The following is a 14,871-nucleotide window of genomic DNA, read 5'->3' on the forward strand; positions in this document are numbered from 1 at the left end:
AGGTAGGTTTGAATTCACCCTGTGATGTTTGGGCAACAAATTTGCCTAATAAAGCATTTCTCAGAATGACCCATTTTATTAGGAAATACATGACGACATTACATTCTATTAATTAATTGATTAATTAAAATTCTGATTTGTTATATATGACAGCAGAATGCATTACAACTCATATTACACATATAAAGCACAATTTTTCATATCTCTGGTTGTATCAAAGTATACAAAGTGAACAAATCCTAATAAATATTAATGATAATATTGCTGAGTAAAAAATTAGCCAGATGACATTCATTATTACAACTTTCATAGAATCAAGAACAAATGAAATAAAATAATAATACACATATTTTTTATGAAGAAAAACACAATTGGTTTTAATTCATTAATTCTAGGGTAGCTTAACAGCATTTCATTAGTTATGTTACTTTGTATTATAATATTAGTTTAATATCTGTATTTTAAATATGATAATAAAATGTTAATATTTTTGTTATAGTACTATTTGTATTATAATACTTTAGCTTTTTGTAATGCATGCCAGATAAGGACTTCCCTATACCCCCCCAATTTTATATATATATATATATATATATATGTATAATTTTTTTCAAATGCAAGATTTCTTTATTCTTAAAATGTGCACAGTATAATTTCTCTTAAATACAAAATGTCCACTTCTCTTGCAGGTAAGAAGTTTCACTGATATTTCCATGTCAACTGGCTTCTTTTTAATTGAAATCCTTCCATTAAAAATAAATAAACATTTAAATTACTGAACTGTTACATTCATTAGTCTCAATACCTCTTACAATACTTAGAACTTTATAAAACCATCTCACAACTGCCAATGTCTGGGCTTGGCACAAGATTCAGGAGGCACCACACAGCTTTGTAGGTTCAAACAGCAATTCTTTATTCCTGCTCTCACACCGCCTCCACACAGGTCCAGGGGCAATCGCGTTCTGCCGTCTCCCGCACAATTCACCTACTCCACGAGGCTCTCTCCAAATCCCATTTTAATCTCACGAGAACTCAACGGGAACAAGCAACAGGAACACCCTAATCCCAGCAATAATCTTCAACCTCTAACTTCCCTAAAACCCATTATCTTAAACTGGCAACACCTTAAACTCAAGGAGCCAGTTACTTCCTCAAACCTGATCAGCTCTAAACCCGGATCCGCCTTGGTCCTTGAGCAAGGTCACCTTATTAAAGCATGCATGCAATGTCCCATCAAATGTCCTCTAAGCAGCATGGGGTACGCTTGGCAAGAAAATTTCGATGCGTCATTCCTACTTGGTAATGGCCCTCAGCAACAACTTGCTGCACTGTCTGAGCTGGCCCCTCAGGGGTGAGGCTGCTAATGACAATAGACAGCATGGGAAAGGGTAAAGGAGGGTGCTTTGAATTGCAGTCCTGCTCTTCACTCTTCCTAGCTGCCTGCTTTCAGCTGTGCCTGTGACACAAAGAATGAGCAGAATGAGTTGTTTTATCCATTTGCTGTTTCATTTTTACAGCAAACAAGACAATTGGGAATGTTTCACCGAAAAAAAATATTAGAAGAGCTACAAATACCTTTAAGAAGTTTTTTTTGGGGAATTTAAACTCAGGAAAAACAGTAGTGCTTATCAATTTGATAGGTAACAAACACACTTGAGAGGTGGGTACATAAGGTTAAAGGGATAATTCTATAAGCAGGAACTCCTGTGTTAAACCCCATATGGTTTATTGCAGATAAAAAGCAATTTACCTGCAGATCTGTCTGGCTTAAGTGAATAGGACATGTTACAGTCTGGGGCAAACAACTGGTTACCTACTAGAGAAATGTAGGCCCAAAGAGAAGCTTCTCCTTGCCAAAAAGGTGAACACAAGTTACCCTGGGATTGGATGGATATGAACTTTACACATACCAGATTCCACAGTTCAGGGAAATATGATAATTAGAACCAGTCAGGGTAGGTCAGAATGACCCAGATTTGCCTTGAATTGATTAGAAATCTCCCTTCCATGTACTGGTAAAACTATGTACAGTGGGGACTTGAAAGTCTGGTGTCATCCTGCATCATTCAAAAGTTAAGAGGTAGACCTGGCAGAACTCTCTGACAAATTCCCTGGGAACTCCAATGATACAGGAAGGTAGGAGGTACATACTGTCTGTCTCTTGTCTGAGAGGACCCACTCTCTCCTTTGAGAGTGCTGCCTTCTTTCCTTTTTCTTAACTCTTCTAATAAACTCACGTCTGCTACTCTGACATTTCTGAAACCTTTTTGGTATGATCACAAGAACCAGTAACCTAAGATAGCCTTGGCTGCCCTGTCTCCACAGTGGGCCCTTGGTCTATAACAACCTAATATTTTCACATTTTTGAAAATTTCCATAATACTGGTATCTAACTCAGTGCCTTCTACAGGCTGAGAAGGCTTTCTACCCCTGAGGCACATCATGACCCTTCATTTTTTTTGTTGTTATGGTAACAAATTTATTTTCTAATAGATTTGTTTAGATGTAATTTACTAGCAATAAATTACATATTTTACAAGTGTATAATTCAAAAAATTTTTAAATAAATAGAATTGTTTGGGCACCCAAACCAGGGAACCTGCCTGGATCACTGCTGGTTGGATGTGAACCTCCTGCCCATATAAGAAATAAGCAAACAATATAAAAGGAAAGATGAATTCTATGCAGTTAGATGAATTCGGGGAAGCAGCTAGATTGTTTTTCTGCTGTTCACACAGAAGCTGTTACATTTTATAAGATCTAAAGCCAGGCAAGTGATGTATATGTGTAGACTGAGTGGGCTTTGTTTAGCCCACCCCTTGGTGCCTGGCCAGCACAGGGGTCAGGTAGTTTTGTTTTTTGTTTTTGTTTTTGTTTTTGTTTTTGTTTTTGTTTTATTCTCAGCATGAGCAAATTTGAGATGCAGAAAAGCAGTTTGCAGGAAGTTGCTATTAATTTTAAATGGGATCCGGTTCAGAATCACACAGTATGTATTATTATTTTAGTTAGGTTTTCTTCATCCTGCATGATAATTCTGTGATTTTTCCCTGTTCTTGCACTCAATTCTAGTCTCCTGTATAGTAGTTAACAATTTTTAAATTTTAATTTAACTTTGCTAAGTTGCCCAGGCTGACCTCTTTTACTTGTTTCCAGTTCAGGGTTATTGCCAATAAACTCTTGCAATCATCACTCCTTTAAACCTCAGCCATTCTAGTAGGTGTGTAGTTGTATCCATTGTGCATTTTGTTTGCATCTTCCCCGTTGACTATGAAGCCAAGAATCTTTTTGATGTTGATAGGCATTTTCTTTTATTTTCTACTGTGAAGTGACTATTCAAATCCTAGTAGCTTTTTAAAATGTTTGTTTGATTCCTATTATTGGATTCTAAGAGTTCTTCATATATTATTTTGTTATTGGCAAGTATTTTCTCTAATCATATCTACTATTTTTATTCTCTTAATCATAAATGCTCTGTGAAAGAGTAGAAATGTTAATTTTGGTAAATTCTAGTTTATGGATTTCCTTTCTTCTGTGTTTTATTATCTTGGAGTTCTATGCAAGAAATATTTGCTTACTTTAAGATCTCAAAAATTTTTCCCTTTTTCTTCTGGAAATAATATTATTTTATCTTTAATATTTAGACATATGATTCATTTCGAACCAATCTGGCAAACTCGTTCATCATGTTGACCGTGGAAAGCTCTTGGTGCATATCCTGGATCTCTGCCCTAATCTGCGACTCCTGCTCTGCATCCTTCTGCAGCACTCTGCACTTCAAGGACAGAAGCAGGATCCAAAGGACACTGCAACCAAATAGGAAACAGAGCACTGGCAGCGACGTCCAGCAGTGGGCCTCAGTCAAGCTCATCGGTTCTTCCCAGAGCACCCTGCAGCCCACGCACTTTTAGGAAAGCTGCAAGGGGACCTCGTGGGTAGGCGCGCCTGCACCTGCGCTGTGAGTCCCACCTGCCGTCTTTCATTGAATGCTGTTTGTAAAATTTATTCCTACACATTTTATATTGTTGATGCTTTTTTGAATTGTTAAAACTCAACCTAGATTATGGCTCAGCTCAGTAAGCACCCTATAAAATGTAGGAGGTTAATAGCTACGGCAAGGTAAGATCACAGGATAAGTAATGTTAAGTTATCCTGGCTGTATTTAACAGAAGTTAGCCTTGGGCTGGGGTTCTGGTTCTGTGGTGGAGCGCTTACCTAGCATGTGTGAGACATATAAATAGTCTTCTGACAACTAAAACAAACAAACAAACAACAACAACAACAAAAAAAAAAACCCCAACAACAAAAGCCTAGACTGAGTGACTCCATTTTGAAGTTCCACCATAGTGACCTAGATGTAACCCTAGTTATATAACTTATTTTTTTGTACAAGTTATTTTTGTACTAGATGTATTCGGAATAAGAATGTAGTTATATGCGTTGGCTGGCTGATTGCTAACTTTAGCTTCTGTGTGCACGTACATTTTAGAGGATGTGATTTTTTCCCCTTATGAACCCCATAGAACTTGGACCAGGCGCTGTTCCTGGCAGATACAGTTTGGGTCCTGCAGGGAGCAGTTGCCAGGTAGCTAAATAAAGACTCTCCAGGTTGGACAAAAATTGGACTGAGAGTGTTTTCTGAGCGATTGGGTCACAACAGAATGACATCATTTTAAAATTTCTATTTATGAACGTTCATGTCTACTATATATACAATTGATTTTTTATGTGTATGTTCTAGAAGTTTTTAAAAGATTCAGTCTGATTTTTAATATAAGTGATCATGTTTACTCCAAATAAAGTTAATTTTATTTTTTTCTTTTTCGTTAGTATGCTTTTTAATATTTTTTTTCTCCCTTCACTGAGTACATCCACTGAATCTTTAGTAGCAAATGGAAAGAAATGTTATGGACAAAACGCCTTTTGTTCCTGAGGATGTGGTTAAGTATTGTCACTAAGTATTATGTTTCTGGTAAGTTTTTAATAGATTCCCTTTGTCAGACTGAGGACCTTTTTCTGTTCCTAGTTTGCCAAAACTTTTAAACAGAAGTTAATATTGGGTTCTGGGAAAAAATACTTTTATACATTTATTGAGGTGGTTTTATGAATATATGTGTATATGCATATTACATATATATGTAATTTTAGGTTATTAATATGGGAAATTATATTGATCAATTTTGGAATGTTAAATCAACATTTCATCAGTATGTAAAACTTTTGTATTTCATATGTTGTTGAATTTTCTTTGTCAAGTTTTGCTTAGAATTTGTGCATCCAAGATCATGGTGCACTGCTGGGGGTAGGGGGATCATTAGGGAATTAGTGATCTTAGTTTGTACTATTCTCTTGCAATGCTCTTTCCTGTTTGTTTTTTAAAATTTTTTTGATAAGAATAATGCTGGACTTATTAAATGAGTTGAAAAGCACTCCCTCTTCATCTTTCTTTATAGTTTTGTGTAAAATTGCATTACTTCTTTTATAATTGGAATTCAATATTGTTGCCACCTGAGATTGGATTCTTATTGGTAGAAGGGTTTTTAACTACAATTTCAATTTCTTTTATAGATACAAGACTATTGACTAAATCTATTTCTTCTTGCGTTAAGTTTTGGTTTATTCTTAACTTTGAAAGAATTTATTCATTTTATCATAGTTGTCAAATTTATTGGCATAAAGTAATTCATAATATTTTCTGAGGTTTTTTTACCCTTCTTTTTCTTTCTTCCTTCCTCCCTTCCTCTCTCCCTCCCTCCCTTCCTTCCTTCCTTTCTTTCTTTTGGCATAGGGTTAGGTGCTTGCCATTGAACCCAGAGGTGCTTAACCACTGATCCACATCCCTAGCTCTTTTCATTTTTTATTTTGAAACAGAGTCTCACTAAGTTGCTTAGGGCCTTACTAAGTTGTTGAGGCTTGCCTCAAACTTGTGATTCCCCTGTCTCAGTCTCCTGAGCCACTGGGATAACAAGAATGTGCCACCAGGACCAGATGACTTTTCTTTAATATCCTTAGAATATTTAGTGATATAATGCCTCTCATTCCTAATATTGGTAACTTGTGTCTATTCTTAAATTTCCTTGTCATTCTTCTCGAGATTTATCAAGGTTATTTTGTTTCTTCTAGGACCAGCTTTTGTTTTTATAGATTACCCCCATTTTTAGAAGTGTTTTATTTAATTGATTTCTAAGCTGATATTTTTTTTTTCTCCAACTTCATTCATTTCTTATTTATTTTTATTTTCTGCTGTGTTAAGGTGAATGTCTTATCCATACAAACTAATCGGGCAGATAATACATGCAGTGACATGTATCTACACCATACCCACCCTTCTACCTCACATACTTTCTCCTAATTTCAATTTCTTTTATAGATACAGGACTGTTGCATTAGTGCGGTACCTATTCATTCTTCCTCTCTCTCCTCCTAAATTCCTGGTAACCATTGATTTTTCTAACTGTCTGTACAGATTTACCTTTTCCAAAATGTCATATAGTTGGAACTTTCAAGTATATAGCCTTTTAAGACTACCATCTTTCATTTACCAGTATACACTTATGATTCCTTCATGTCTTTTTATGGACTGATACCTCATTAATTTTTATTGCTGAATAATATTCTGTTGTATGGATGAATTACCTTGTGTTCATCTATTAACCAGGACAGAGACATCTAGGTTGCTTCCCATTTTGTGCGATTATGAACAAACCTTCCAGGCTTTTGTGTGAACATAAATTTTTGACTCATTAAGAGAAATACTTAGGCATAAAATTGCTGGATTTTAAAGTAAAACTATGTTTGTATGTTTGTCTCTTTTTTATGAAAATAGAATCTTTATTAAACGAGGAAGGCCTAGCAGTCGTGCACTCGTGAAACGCGGTGTTTACTAAGACAGCAGGAACATCCAAGTCAGTTACTTGAGGCGAGACCGCTGCCCCTGGGGGCCTGTCTGGAGAGGGGCAGGTGGCGAAGCCAGCTGCTGTGAGTGGCGCCCCCTGGTGGAGCACATGCCCCTGCGAGGCCCCTCATGGGACAGTCCTGCTCCTCAGCCGGAGACCTTATGTGCTCACCAGGGAGAAGTGGCCGCCCACGGGCAGCCCTGGCCTTGCGCGGCTCTGGGCCTCAGCCACGGCTGCAGCCCCTCCCCAGCCCCTGCCGCATCCCCTCCCAGTCCCGTTCTTTTTCAGCCGTTTTCTATTTTGGGCAGTGAGCGCTGGCTGGCCAATACTGGCAGCAACTGGAAGACAAATTTAAATTTAAAAAGTGAGTCTGTCTAAAGGAGAATATTTGCAACTTAAAATACAGGAAAGGAAAAAAAAAGAAGAAGAAGAAAGAGAAACAGCCAGCAAGGACAGGGCTGAGGACCCCTCTCCACGCCTGCAGCCCGCGGTTCCCAGGAGGCAGGAGGAGAGCGACACCCGGGCCTTCCTAGCCCTGCAGCCAGCACTGTGCCGCCATCTCTCCCCATTCTTTAACACTTACTAAAAGGAAAAAAAGGGAGAAAAGAAAAGTCGAGAAAAATTCTAAAGAGTGAAGCAAGAGCATTTAACCCCTGCTCCAGCGCCTGGGCCGCGGGGGGAGCCTCTTCTCCTGGAGCCGTTCCCATGACCTGCTCCAAGGAGGAGGGACCGGCCCTTCTTTGAAGGCAGGGGAGAACCCAGCCTCGGGGACAGCCCGGCCCAGCCTGGGGGGAGTCAGTAGGTCCTCCCCACGCACACGCCAGGCTGCAACCCAGGCTGCAGCCGGGGAGCTCCAGGCTCTTCCGCTTGCCTCCTTCCTTCCCCGCAGCAGCGAGGCGGCAGCGAGTGTTGCCATGGAAACCGGCAGTCCTTCCCCAGGAGGCTGCCGGCTCTGATTTCCTGCAGAGTTAAGAAGCAGGCGGCGGTGGGTCACCCAGGCGTGGAGATGGGTCTCCCCAGGGATATCCAGCCTCCTGCCAATCACACCTTCTGTCTGGGAATCCGGGGCTGCCTGGCGACAGAGGGCTGGGGAAGCCCCACACCCCGCACTGCTCCAGGAAGGGACGGACCCCTTGGGCCTCTCCTGTCCACCTAAAGCCAGAGGACTAGCTTTGTGTCTCTGTCTAGGGCTCAGGGTATGAATGCACACTCAAGCCTCTGGCTCTGGGCACTCCAAGGCTAGACAGAATGGCACCCCACCAGCCCCGGACCCTGAGGAACATGAGCCCATCCACCATTTGCTCCTAGAACAAGAAGTGTGGTCCCAGTTCGACCAGTTGATGAGCTGTGTGATCCCCAGGAAACCCACTGCACCTCTCTGAGCCTACTTTCCCATGTACAAAGAGGGCATCACCGTCCTCTCTTCACAGAGACATTGTAAGGAATAGAAATCCATGTCTCCTCGCGCGTCACAGCACTCCAGGGGCATCCGATAAGCAGAACCTGCTGTCGATAACACCTGCGGCCACCATCAGGGTTCGCAGGCTGTTTTTCTGACGTCGTTTTTCCTTAAAACTGAGGCAAGTGTTGGTTTCCTCACCGACCTGCTTGTTCAAAGGCTAGTGCAGGCAGGTCTGTCGGCTGGTTCCCACCAGCTCCGTGATGTCACTTCTGCTCCTGTGACGTCACTTCTAAGAGCCAGACGGCCTCAGACTTGGATGCCCTCGGGGCCAGAAGGTACCAAGAGGCAGAGCCAACTGAGCCCGACGCTGGGGGAGCAGAGCCCAGGACCGGCCAGGCAGAGGGCTGGCTCCTGCGCGATGCCATGCGGAGCGCCCTTGTGGCCAGAGCGCCGGGTTGTCAGGAGAGCTGGACGTCAGACTGCCTCTCCCGCAGACGGAGGGATTCAGACTAAAACCAAGTCCAGGTTCTCTGAAGTGTCAGCCAGGGAAACCGCCTGCGGTGGACTGTGCAGCAGCAGGGGTCGGCTCAGGAGCTCAGCCCCTCCCGTGCGCTGGCTCCTCAGCCACCTGGGGCCTGTCTCCTGGTCCCCGAGGCAGGGAAGCCCACATCAGAGGACTCTCCCAGAGCCCAGCGCTCCGCGGGGCCTAGGGACCACACCCGGCTGTCCGCTCTTCGGAGATCCTTCTGTCTCTCAGGTGTCCCGTGGACGGTGGGGGGACTCTGTCCAGTGAGTGGGGCACCCAGGGAGGGAGGAGTCCTGAGGGACGCCTTAGCAATCAGGACAGAGCCTGCGCTGTGGACACACTGCTGGGTCCAAGGGGCCTCTCCAGGCCAGCATCTGCTTTGACCGGCTTCGCCTGGACCACACTAGTTGTCAAGGGCTGGGACAGGGACCACCGTGGAGCTGGGGGCCTGGCAGCAGGACTCATGGCCCTGCCCTGTCTGGATTAGCTTCAGGGGACATCACCAGGTGACAGGAGCAAGGTGAGCCGGGGAGGAGGAGTCCGGCTTCGGCTTGAGGTCTGCAGCGGTCCGAGCCTCTGCGGTCTTTCCTGCTGTGTCCTTCGCAGCTCCCGCCCCTCGTCCCCTCAGTGGACACAGCTTCTGGAGCAGCAGGAGAGGGCGATGCCCTGCAGCAAGGCAGAGCCGCGCAGGTCAGGGCCGGACGCGGAATCGCACAGGCACGTCGACTTCCGGCTGCATCAGGCCGAAGCTGTACCTGCTGAGGTCGAACTCGGGGACCTCCACGTCTGCACGGATCAGCTCCAGGTCGCAGTGCGTCAGCACCAGGACCACGAACTGCTTGATGCTGCTGACGGCGTAACCTCTGCCCAGGCACTGGTTGTGGCCCGCCCCCCAGGGCATGCTGGGGTGCTTCAGCCGCTTCCCGTCCTTGTAGAAGTCTCTCTTCTCCGACCCGTCGGCGTTCAGGAACAGGTCGTATTTTAACGTCTCGCGATCCGAGTAGATGTCAGAGTCTCTCTGGGGACTCAGGAAGGGGAAGAGGAGGAGGCGGTCACCACGTCGCAGAGAGAATTCCCGACCATCGGCCATGGGCATAGCCATGTCCACCACCACCTCCCGGGTGATGAAGGGTGCAGCTGTGAGCATGAGGGTCTCATCCAGCACGCTGTCGAGCACGGGCATGTTGTCTAGGACCTCCTGCGGGAGGGTGGTCATCTGTGAGCCGGGCTGCTCTGCTCTCCAGAGGACGCCCTCGAGTTCCCCGCGGACAGCAGCCAGGGCCTCGGGATTCTTGAGGAGGAAGAGGAGGAGCCAGAAGGCAGCAGGCCCCATGTTTCCCTGTGTGGCCCACAGCTGCAGCACCAGGGCCGGCGCCTGCATCTCCTCCGACGCCCCCAGCTCCTCCAGGTGCCGCAGGTAGCTCTCCAGCCAGCTGCTCCGCTGGGCCCGCGTGGCCAGCCTGACGGGGGACAGCAGCTTCCACAGGTGGGCTTTGACGCTGCACACATAGTCCTTATCCCCCACTGACAGGGAGCCTTGCGCCAGCTTGGGGAACATCAGGTCCAGCTGGCGGAAGGTGTGGTAGACGTTGGCCAAGTGGGCTCTGTCCTGGGCCTGGCTCTCCTGGGTGCGTGGGGACGCCTCCACTCCATACAGGGTCAGGTAGCCGGCTCTGAGCGGAGAGCCATAGCAGAGGTCCAGGAGGTCCACCTCCCGCCAGCTGCTGGCCCCTTCCAGTGGCGTCGCCCAGGAAGACGGAGCGGAGGTTGGTGAACATGGCTTCCGTGAGCGCCTGCAGGTCTCTGTGGACGAATGTCGGTCTCATCCGGGCCTTCTCCTCCGTGGGGCTGTAGTGCGGGAGCTGCATGTCGAAGATCCTCTCCATGAGGAAGGCGGCCGGGAAGCGCGGCTCCCACGCCACCCTCTCATAGGAGTGGGGGTCCAGGAGCACGGTTACGTGCCGGCCCCCCACCAGCTCGGTAAAGATGTCCCTGTGCTTCTCCTTCATCCTAGCGAGGAAGCTGGAGGCGTCTCTCCCAAACTCCAAGGCGTGGCCCAACCAGAGGATGCTGCCCACGTCCAGGGAAGGCTCCCCAGGTCGCCTCATGCGCCGGCGGGTCAGCAGCAGCAGCAGCAGCAGCACGGCCAGGAGGCCGAGGAGCTCGGCCCAGGACATGGCAGCGGCGGGCGCGGTCCCTCCAGGTAGGCCGCGCACCGCGGCCCCGCGGTCCCTAGACCTCACCGCAGCCCCGGGGACGGCCCCGGCCCCCGCCCCCGCCCGGGGCCAAGTGGAGCGGACGATATGTTTGTCTTTTCAAGAAACTTCAGAGTGGTCTTCCAAAGTGAATGTACCATTTTTCATTCTGACCAAACACACATGAAAGTTCCTTTTACTTAATACTCTCACTTGTATTTGATATTGTAATTTTTTTTAAAAAAATAGCCATTTTAATTGTGGTATAGTGGTATCATGTTGAAAATCCCTAATGACACATGGTATTATGTAGTTTTTCATAAGCTTTTGTTCTATATGTGTAAAGGTAAAATTTCCAAGCTGATTCTAAGCCGCAGAGCCTGAGTTAAAGTGTAAAAGACCAGGCATCCTAAAGTTTCCAAAGTGCAGGGATTGGGTTAAAAAGTAAAAGACTAGTATTGTTAGAGTCCCTCTGCTACCCCCAAAACTTGTAATCCCTGTAGCTGTTAGGACAATACTGGAACTGCCCAGTAAATATTTCCACTGACTTTCTGGTTGTTTAATAGCTAAGGGTTCCAAGTTGCTTGGCACATAGGCATTGCAGGACCTAAACCAATCAGTTTGAATGTGTACCCCACCTAGGAGCACCAATCACTACTGCCCTGATTGTTCCCGCCAATGTATGCACTAATCCTGACTCAGGGTTGTTGTTCAATTTTCCCGTGCCTCGTGATGATTTGTTCTGATGTATGCAAAGCCCCCCACCCTCTCCAAAAAGTGTAAGCTCCGCTTGAACTCTGCTCTGGGCTCTGGGCTGCTCTTTCTTCATGAGTGGGCACAGAGTCCCAGCGCGCTGGAATGGATCCCCAATAAATCCCCTTTTGCCAATTGCATGGAGTAAGTCTCTTGTGTGGTCTCTCCCTCCGATGATCCGCCGGACCCCCCTTACATGTGTAGATTTCCTTTGGTAAAATTGGTTTTCAGATTTTTTAAAGTCCATTTACTAATTGTGTTTTTTTCTTATTATTGTATTTTTGGAGTTACTTTTATATTTTGGATGCAGGTTTTAATAAGATATTTGTTGTGAAAATATATTTTCCCATTCTATGATTTGTTTCTTTATTCTTTCAACATTTTTTTCAGAGCATTAGTTATTGATTGATTGATTAGTTGATTGATTCATGCATTATTTGTGATGGTATCTCACTATGTTGCCCAGGCTTGTCTTAAACTACTGGACTCATGCACTCCTACCACCTCAGCCCTCCAGGTTCTTAAAGTTTTTCATTTTATCAAAGTTCCAATTTACCAGTATTTTCTTTCATGGATTATATTTTGCTATTAAATTTTAAAAACCACTGTCAAATTCAAGGTCACCTAGACACTTTCTGATGTTATTTTATAAATGTCTTATGTTTAAATTTAGGTCTTCAAGTTTAACTCATAGAAGTAGAGAGTAAACTGATGATTGTTACCAGATACTGGTATCAAAACAGACAAGCCCTCCAGTGAAATACCATAGAAGACACAGAGATGAATCTCCATATGTACAGTCATCTGATCCTTGACAAGATATCAGAAACATACATTGGAGAAAACACAGCCTTTTTAACAAGTGGTTTTGAGAAAACTGGATAACATATGTAGAAGAATGAAATGAGAAACTCATTTTATATTTCAAATATAAGTGTTTTGTGGTAAAACATTTTAAACTTATTTTTAGTTATTTTGAAATATAAAATGAGGTTCTCATTTCATTCATTTAATTTCTTTATTCCAAATTTGTATACCTTTTATTTATTTATTTTTAAATTTTGTTGTTTTACTGCATTAGCTAAGAATCCAGGAACAATAAGATGAGGCATTCATGCCATCTTCCTGATAATAGGAGCAATCACTCAGTTGTTCACATTATGTATAACATTACTGTTGGGTTCCTTGTTTTGTTTTTGATAGATTTTTAAATCAGGTTGAGGAATTTCCATGGTGTTCCTAGTTTCCTGAAAGTTTTAGTCATGAATGAGCATTAAGTCTGTCAGATGCATTTTCTGGACCTGTTTATATGATCAAATGATTTTTCTTTTTTAGTTTGATTGATGAGTTAATTACTTTAGCTATATTTTGAATGTTGAGCTAGCCTTGCACACCTGGAGTAAATATCACTTGGTCTTAGTGTAGAATTGTTATTATGTATTGCTAGATTCTGTTTGCTAATACTTTTGTTGAGAATTTTTAAAAATCTTATGTTCCTGAAAGATATTGGTCAGCACATATTTTTTCTACTTATGACTTTATCTTGTTTTGGCATACAGCCCCATGAAATGATTTGGGAAATGTTCTGTTCTTCTATTTCTGAGAGAGAATATAAATCATTGTCTTCATTTTTTTCCTTGAATTTTTGGTATAATTCATCAGTGAAATTTTCTGTACCTGGTGTTTTCTTTATTAGAAGGCTGTTGATTATTCACTTTTTTTTCTTTTTAGGTATAAACCAAACCTACTTAACATTATCTATATCTGCTTTTGTGAATGTTGTAGACTTAGTTAGTATCCCTTTAAAATGTATTAGTTGAAACATTGTCTCCTATATGATGGTATTAGGAGGTAGGACCTTTGAGAGGCAGTTAATTTCTGAGGGTAGACTCTCATAAATGGGATTAGTGCTTTGATAAAAGAGGCCTAGGGGTCCTCACCCCTTCTGCCATGTGAGAACACATTTGTACATATTCCAGGAGGTGGATACTTATCAGACAATGAAACTGCTGATGGCTTGCATTGATTTTTAACCCACTCATCCTCCAGTAAGATGAGAAATAAGTTTCTGCGTCAATTCAAAAGAATATCAATCCACCCAGTTTGTGCTTTTCTGTTATATAGCATCATGAATATATGAAGACCCTGAGTTTTGGTATTGTGTGTCTTTCAAGGAATCAGTGCATTTTAAAATTCATAAACATATATAATTTTCATAATATTCTTTTAACCTTTTAATGTCTATGACATCAGTGGTAATGAAGTTCTTTTATTTCTGACATTAGAAGTTTTAAAATCTTTTATGTCTGATTTTCTCCTCTTACCCTTCCTCCTCCTCTGCCTCCTTTTTCTTCTCTCTTTGCTGTTTCCCCTTCTCTTTCAGTTACCTTGGCTTGAGTTTGATCAATTTTATTGATCTTTTCAAAAATTAGCTTTGAATTTTGTTGGCCTTTAGATATTGCTTTCCTTTTAAAAAACTTTATTGATTCTTGTTCTTTTTTTTCTGCTTTATTTAGGCTCTTTCTCTATTTTTCTAAGGTGGAGGTTTAAATTATTAATGGTATATTTTTCCAGTGCTAAACTCTTTCTTCTAAGTACTGTTTTCTCTACATCGCTCAAATTTTAACCAAATGTTTTAATTTTTAAAATGCTTTCTAATTTCTCTTGAGACTTTGGCTCATGTGCTATTTAGAAGTCTGTTGTTAGATCTTCAATATTTTAGGAATTTTGGTGTATTATTCTGTTATAGTTTTCTACTTTGTAGTTGTTCAAGGACATGTTTTGTGTGATCATTATTCTTTTAATTTGTTCAGTTATGTTTTATATCCTAGCATGTGATCTATCTTATTTGGAGTTCTATGTGAGCTTGAGAAGAATGTGAATTGTGCTGTTGTTGGATGAAGTGTTCTATAGATATCAGTTATTTCCATTTAATGAGAAAGCATCACTCATCATACTTGGCCTCTTTAGACTGAAATATATGAAAATGTTATTCTCTTGAGAGTTGGAAACATAGGATAAACTAGCCAGGAAAGTGGGTGTGTAGCTCTCCTTTCCCAGCATTGCCAGTAGCCAGCCAGGTTTAAGATTTACTGTCCC

The 14,871-nt window shown here is 43.0% G+C and overlaps 1 long non-coding RNA gene and 1 pseudogene across 1 annotated transcript; one reads left to right on the forward strand and one right to left on the reverse strand.

Annotated features, from left to right (window-relative positions):
* Positions 1-1,962: 1,962 nt before the first annotated feature.
* LOC144377584 (uncharacterized) lies at positions 1,963-5,429 on the forward strand. Its single transcript, XR_013438573.1, has 2 exons — positions 1,963-2,139; positions 3,645-5,429. It is a non-coding gene; the product is annotated as an uncharacterized LOC144377584 (long non-coding RNA).
* Positions 5,430-6,794: 1,365 nt separating this feature from the next.
* Positions 6,795-11,226, reverse strand: LOC144377991 (prostacyclin synthase pseudogene; annotated as a pseudogene).
* Between the last annotated feature and the right edge of the window lie 3,645 nt (positions 11,227-14,871).

The sequence above is a fragment of the Ictidomys tridecemlineatus genome, chromosome 5 (assembly GCF_052094955.1).
Source record: "Ictidomys tridecemlineatus isolate mIctTri1 chromosome 5, mIctTri1.hap1, whole genome shotgun sequence".
Taxonomy (NCBI): Eukaryota; Metazoa; Chordata; class Mammalia; order Rodentia; family Sciuridae; genus Ictidomys; species Ictidomys tridecemlineatus.